This window comes from Pyrus communis, chromosome 5 (genome assembly GCF_041283825.1).
Source record: "Pyrus communis isolate YQ-2024b chromosome 5, ASM4128382v1, whole genome shotgun sequence".
Taxonomy (NCBI): Eukaryota; Viridiplantae; Streptophyta; class Magnoliopsida; order Rosales; family Rosaceae; genus Pyrus; species Pyrus communis.
Genome location: NC_142569.1, coordinates 21,785,666 through 21,790,954, shown reverse-complemented (window position 1 = coordinate 21,790,954; position 5,289 = coordinate 21,785,666). Strand labels below are relative to the sequence as shown.

Sequence of the window (5,289 nt, the reverse complement as noted above, 5' to 3'; positions counted from 1 at the left end):
TTAAAACCCTTAGATTCAACACCAAAATCATCTCCAACACATAGAAATAACCCTGGAACTCGAAGAGTGGATAAAGAACCTCACATGGGGGTTTTGAGGTTAGATAAATTAAGGAAATGATGGTGATTGTTGAGAACAAGAATAAATATACCAAGAGCAACACTGCAAATAACTCAAGCAAACTTGAAGAATAACTTACTTATTGAATAGAGACTTTGGCCATTATATAGCCTTACAGAATTAACGGAACCCTAAAAAACAGCCCACAATCCACACTAATCGGAAAGTGATAATGTGCATGAGGAATTAGTCTACGTAGAACAAGTCTTCCTAGATAATAGGAACTTATTGAAAAACCAAAACAAAACCTAAGTGATTGAGTCCAACAACGAAAAGGACAACCAGACTTATCAGTGATGGTGGCTAGTTTGCCACAGTGCTATAGAAAGAGGGAGAAATTGCAGAAGTATGGGGAACGAGAGAGATGGAGTGGGTTAAGTCCACTTAAAAATTTTAAGTGAAACTACTTGTTTGCCCCTCTCAAGGTTTCAAATTACCATAATACCCGTTCTGACTAAATTTCGAATTTCCTTTTCGATGTCACATTCACGTACATGAATATAATTAGGAAAACATAAGAAAGTATAAGAAATTGATATTTGAGTTGAGGCTCGAAATTTACTCAATAAACCCACTCAAGGGCAAAATAGTCGTTTCATATGGATTGGGAATAAAAATACATTATTTTAAGGGATAGGTTGTAACAATTCTGGATCTTCTGCACCAAGTTTTGCAACCTTAACTATATTAGTGAAAATAGAGGTCCTCGAATCTGTATCAAACTGTATGGACAAAGATGCTTAAAGAAATTGAGTGTCCTAATTGTAAAAATGGTTTAGCTGTCTGTATGCCAAACTCTGAATGTGATATGAGAGTAACCAATCATGAAACCTCGCCGAAAAGGCTGATGAAGTGATCCTTTTCGGCGAAACAATCAAAGATTCTTCGCCGGTTTAGACTTAAGATAAATAGCTAGCCACAGACTTGGAGAGTCCCTGTCTATCTAGTCAATAGAAACTTCCAAGGCAAATTGACTCCACAACTTCGACCTTGTTTATCCAGTTTGTTACTTTCATTGGTTTTTTTTGCAAAACCCCATTTATCCAGTCGGTTGTCGTCTGTCGGCTGCTAACCCAAAGCCATCTATCCAGTCAAAGTTTGTGTTGACAGTTAGTGAATCAGTCAATTTTCAGAAAATGGTGTGAAAGTTGATTTGTGTGTTGAGTTGAAGGCCCTCTTTATGTTGTCCTCTAATATTTATAGGAATAAATTACTTGATACCCAAGACAGTTAGTTATAAAGTTCAATAGTATTACAATCTCTTGAATTATTATCATGTTATGCTTAGAATGATCTTCAGTCCTCTAACAAGTCATTCTCCATTGAAATCCTATCACTACTTCACCTTCTTTGACTCCAACTAGGACTTTGAACCTAGACTTATTATGGGATTAATTCAAACTTCATTGAGAAGCCAATACTAATCCTTTCATCCAGAATCCAATTACTGTTTTCATTATGATCTATTAAAAAAAAATAAAAAATAAAAAATAAAAACTAAATTTCTAAGTCATTCAAATTTGATGTCCATTTTGTTGAGAAAAACAATCTCTAACTGATAGATATTGCAGTTTTTATTAATTAAGAATGTGATTGTGTAAATCCTAAGTAAATTATATATATATATATATATATATATATATATATATATATATATGAATCTTGTGAGATCCAGAATATCTTTCCTTGTACAACATGTATTACCTAGAGAGTAAGTTTCTCTCCCCTTATTAATATAAATAAAGGCACAAGGTATAGAGAATATCATTCATAGAATTCCTCAAGCCTCTCTTTTCTCTCTTTCTTTATGTACCGCACTTCTCTCTCTTTCCCTCACTAAAATAGGTCTACAACAGTAGAGGAGTTTTCACAACTGTTTTTCTATTTACAATATTAATAAGTTCCCTATGATATAAGTAAGAGAGCATAGAATGTTTTCCAAATTGCTTATGAGGTGAAATGATAAAACCAAACTAGTCAGTAAATGTAATTTGGTTGTATTATACTACTAGTTTAAGACCTAAATCGAACCAGGTCAGACATTTATGTTATGTTGATTCAGTGTATGGTTTCAGGCAAAAAATGAATCAAATCAGACCACGCTATGCAAAAGAGTTTGCTGTGTTACCCCTTTTCTATAATTTCACTTTGCTTTTTCTTGTTTCCAATCTTGCAAATTTCACTCTGGCTATTAGGAAACTAGAAGTTTCCTTCTTAAGTTTCATCCTCCTCTAACCTCTGGATTTCACCATTTCTTCCTTGAGTTGCTGCATTTGGCGGAGAATAATGGGTTCCAAGTTTTGCACAAATTACATTAGCAATTGTGCTAATTACTTCAACGCTAGCAGTTAGCAGCACAGCCAACAAGGATTGGCAATATGATAATTACACAGGTTAGGGTTTCAACTATGGCTCATTTCACCTCAATAAGACCAAAGGTCCCAACAAGATAATAGTTGGTGGTTCAGAAAATTGGCATTCGGATTTAGTACACAGAGTCGGCTTTGAAGAATGGACCATTTTATATCAAGGACACTCTTGGTGAGAAATTTCTGTTCATTTCTTCAGTTGTCGTTGCAAAGATGTCACTTTTTATGTTACAAATTTTCTACCGATATCAACAATTTAGTGACATAAATCATAACATGTCAAACTATTAGGCAAAAAAAATCAAAATCAAAATCAAAATCTACTACCTAAATTTTTCGGCAACTGTAATCATTATCTTGCACAATTTACTTCACTACTGCTCCTTTTCCATCGTACATAAAATTGAATATATGATCAATGGTGCTTTGGGTGTTTGTAGTTTTCAGGTATGATCCACCAAATGACACTACTCGTCCTCACAGTGTTTACATGTTCCAAAACCTTTGGGGCTTCTTGAACTGTGACTTGAGCCAAGCGAGAATGGTGGGGAACCAAACACAATGAGGCAGAGACGGCTTTGAGTTTGTGCTCAAGAGGTGGAAGCCTCTCTGTTTTGTTTGCGGCGAGCACAATGGTTTACATTGTAAGGACAGACTGATGAGGTTCTGTCTTCCAACGTTTCGTGGTTAGCGTTATCGATCAATCGATGCTAAGACAGTGCACACACTTTATATTCAAAATTAATTACTTTTGAGCAAATAATAAGACTTGGTATGCAAGTTTTTGAGAGAATATAGTTGATAAGTCTAGCAGTGACATTGAGTATTGATCATGTCATTTATTTAATTCTTGTTGTTCTTTCTAGTGATGTTTTACTATGTAACCAAAGATTTGAATTCTTTTTTGGAGGATTTGAGGTTGTTTTGGTCTCACCATCATGTTCATCACCAGGATCTTAGCATATGTATCGTAAGGCTCCACATTAGTTTGAGTAAATGTGAATCTATATATGGAAATCAGGCAGTTTAAGTTTGATACAGATAACACTACTATTATTAGTTTGAGTTTAATATTTTGTTATCACTCATGAGTCTAATGTATTGAACTCATGCATTCAATATATTGGTATCACACGTACTTTTTCAAGCTTACTGTGGAAGGCCTAATTAACACTGTAAAAATATTTGATTTCTTATGTTATACACCTCAAGATTATGATATCGATATAATCAAGGCTCAAGATTATAAGTACATCTAAAGACAGGAGGTCGTTGGTGTAGGTAACCCTGAGGAGTACGCGCGTTGTTGCGTACCTTGGATGAGTAAGGTACCGTAGTGCCATTCCATATAATTGTAGTTGACTCATATGCACATTCGAATAGTAGTAGTCCAGCCAATATCCGACTGCCAGCATGCCATAAGCCGTTCTCAACATTATATTATGACCTAAAATTTAGAAAGAAAGAGAGAGGGTGCGGTTGAGAGAAGAGTAGTACTTGAGAAGTTCTGTGTTGGTATTTTTCATGCCTAGTGTCTTTAGTTATAGTAAGGGAGAGAATCACGTGTTTTTCAAGTAATACAAAGTCAAATAAGAAAAATCTTCTAGACCCCGAAGAATTCCTAACTTATCTATACTTAAGATTTACACAATTACACAATGTTAAATATTAATTACAGTACTTTCCCCTTGAGTGTACATGTAAATGCTCAATTAGTAGACACAATTGGTCTTCAAGAAAATATGGAAGCAGTTGATGAAGTCTTCTCATAGACACTAATGAGCGAATGCAAGTCTCAAAACAAACGGAAGAATGCATAACGAGTAAAACTAAAATGCCTTAAGGAAGCAAGTAAAACAAACACAACATAATGATTAGCCAAGGATATGTGCCTCTTTAAAACCTCGTTAGATAGCAGCAACCTAGTGGAAAAAATTCTCCTAATCCAAGGGGAAAAGAGTACATTAAGATTAAGTGAGTATACTTCTGAATACTCCCCTTGAGTTTAACAAAACTTCCATATGAAAACTACAAGTATTGCAAATCAGACAATTTACGCATACCAATACCTTTGACAAGTTTCTAGAAAGTAGACTTTGGCAGTGACTTGGTGAAAAGGTCGATTAGGTTGTCTTCAGATAGGATTTGCTTGACTTCAATCTTCTAATACTCATGCTGCTGAGATGTAGATTCAATATGATGGTCTTGACTTCTTAGATGTATCATGTTATCATATGGTCGATACATGCAATGTTGTCTTCATAGGTCGTTGTTGGGGCTCAACAATTGATGAAAACCGCAAGTGCTTAGAATATGCTCCTATGTACACGTGTGGCATCCTGTATGGTGATGAGCTCGAAGACATCGCAACTAAGAGGTTGGATGGACCTAAATTCGTTGTTGTCATGTATGGTGATGATATCGAAGACATTGCGACTAAGAGGTTGGATGGACCTAAATTTGTTGTAAGAGGGGTGATTTCTATATGAAGTTAGTGTGTGTAGTAGAACATTCATCCATAAAACCAACTTCTCCACATGTATACCTAATCACATGCTAAATTGAATTTGATCACATGTATACAAGAAACATCATTCAATTAACTCATATTCAAGAACAATAATGTTATCCAGAACGAAAACAACCAAACTTAAATCCAAGAACATAAAAAATTGTTCACAAAGGAAAATCATAACTCAAGAATTCATAAATCAAAATCATAAAGAAAAATCATAACTCAAAATCATTAACAATTCAACAAAGAAAAAAGGAACCCAGTTATGAGATAGCGCATTAGACC

General features: G+C 34.8%; 1 pseudogene; it reads left to right on the top strand.

Moving 5' to 3' along the window:
- Positions 1-416: 416 nt before the first annotated feature.
- LOC148696982 (uncharacterized) lies at positions 417-3,210 on the top strand (annotated as a pseudogene).
- The last annotated feature ends 2,079 nt before the right edge of the window (positions 3,211-5,289 follow it).